Raw genomic sequence first — 2,185 nt, forward strand, 5'->3', positions numbered from 1 at the left:
CACCAACAACTTTGCCGCTGTCAACACCAACTCTCTCCCCCTCTATGCAGTGGTGTAACGCCCTTCTCCCTGCTGTAATCTCTACTTAAACATGGTGCTCAACTCCATATATTATTTCCCAATGATTTATGGTTATCCTATGATGTTTGAGTAGATTCGTTTTGTCCTGTGGGCTAATCGTGATATTGGTTGGTATGAGTGTATATTTTATTTATGGTGCTATCCTACGGTGTCCTCCGTCTCACGCAAACGTGAGGGGTCCTCGATGTAGGGTGTTGCAATATGTTTATGATTCGCTTATTGTCGGTTGCGGGGGTGACAGCAGCCTAAAGACGGATAAGTGGGTTGTTGCATATGGGAGTAAAGAGGACTTGATACTTAATGCTATGGTTGGGTTTCACGACCTTAATGATCTTTAGTACTTGCGGATGCTTGCTAGAGTTCCAATCATAAGTGCATATGATCCAAGTAGAGAAAGTATGTTAGCTCATGCCTCTCCCTCATATAAAATTGCAAGAATGATTACTGGTCTAGTTATTGATTGCCTAGGGACAAATGACTTTCTTGTTGACAAAAGCTATCTAATTTTATTACCTTGCAATTTATTCATATTTTTATTCTCGCAAAGTACTCGTAGTTTTATTCTGCAAAATAATTTCATACTTGTTTTAGGTAAATCAAACGTCAAGTGTGAGTAGAGTTGTATCGGTGGTCGATAGAACTTGAGGGAATACTTATTCTACCTTTAGCTCCTCGTTGGGTTCGACACTCTTATTTATCGAAGAAGGCTAGAAACGATCCCCTACACTTGTGGGTTATCATTCTCCATCTTCATCACACAAAGTATTAAATCATGCATAACCCCGATGATAAGCCAAGCAATTGTTTCATACTTTTGATGTTCTCAAATTTTCTCAACTTTCACGCAATACATGAGCGTGAGCCATGGATATAGCCTATAGGTGGAAGAGAATATGGTGGTTGTGGAGAAGACAAAAAGAAGGAGATAGCCTCACATCAACTAGGCGTATCAACGGGCTATGGAGATGCCCATCAATAGATATCAATGTGAGTGAGTAGGGATTGTCATGCAACGGATGCACTAGAGCTATAAGTTTATGAAAGCTCAAAAAGAAACTAAGTTGGTCTGCATCCAACTCGCTTGCTCACGAAGACCTAAGGGAAATTTGAGGAAGCCCGTCATTGGAATATACAAGCCAAGTTCTATAATGAAAAATTCCCACTAGTATATGAAAGTGACAACATAGGAGACTCTCTATCATGGAGATCATGGTGCTACTTGGAAGCACAAGTGTGGTAAAAGGATAGTAGCATTGCCCCTTCTCTCTTTTCTCTCATTTTTTCTTCTTTTTTTGTTTGGGATTCTTTTGGCCTCTTTTATTTTTTTGTAAAGTCTGGAGACTCATCCCAACTTGTGAGGGAATCATAGCTTCCATCATCCTTTCCTCACATGGGACAATGCTCTAATAATGATGATCATCACACTTTTATTTACTTACAACTCAAGAATTAGAACAAAAATATGACTATATGAACGCCTCCGGTGGTATGCCGGGATGTGCAACGATCAAGAGAGACATGTATAAAAAATATGAATAGTGGCCTTGCCACAAATACTATGTCAACTACATGATCATGCAAAGCAATATGACAACGATGAAACATGTCATAATAAACGGAACGGTGGAAGTTGCATGGCAATATATCTCGGAATGGTTATGGAAATGCCATAATAGGTAGGTATGGTGGCTATTTTGAGGAAGGGTTATATGGTGGGTGTAGTGCACTGGCAAAAGTTGCGCAGTACTAGAGAGGCTAGCAATGGTGGAAGGGTGAGAGTGCGTATAATCCATGGACTCAACATTAGTCATAAAGAACTCACATACTTATTGCAAAAGTCTATCAGATATCGAAACAAAGTACTACACGCATGCTCCTAGGGGGTAGATTGGTAGAAAAACACCATCGCTCGTCCCCGACCGCCATTCATAAGGAAGACAATCAATAAATAAATCATGCTCTGACTTCATCACATAACGGTTCACCATACGTGCATGCTATGGGAATCACAAACTTTAACACAAGTATTTCTACCAATACACAATTACTCACTAGCATGACTCTAATATCACCATCTTTATATCTCAAAACAATCATAAGGAAT

The sequence above is a fragment of the Aegilops tauschii genome, chromosome 4 (assembly GCF_002575655.3).
Source record: "Aegilops tauschii subsp. strangulata cultivar AL8/78 chromosome 4, Aet v6.0, whole genome shotgun sequence".
Classification (NCBI taxonomy): domain Eukaryota; kingdom Viridiplantae; phylum Streptophyta; class Magnoliopsida; order Poales; family Poaceae; genus Aegilops; species Aegilops tauschii.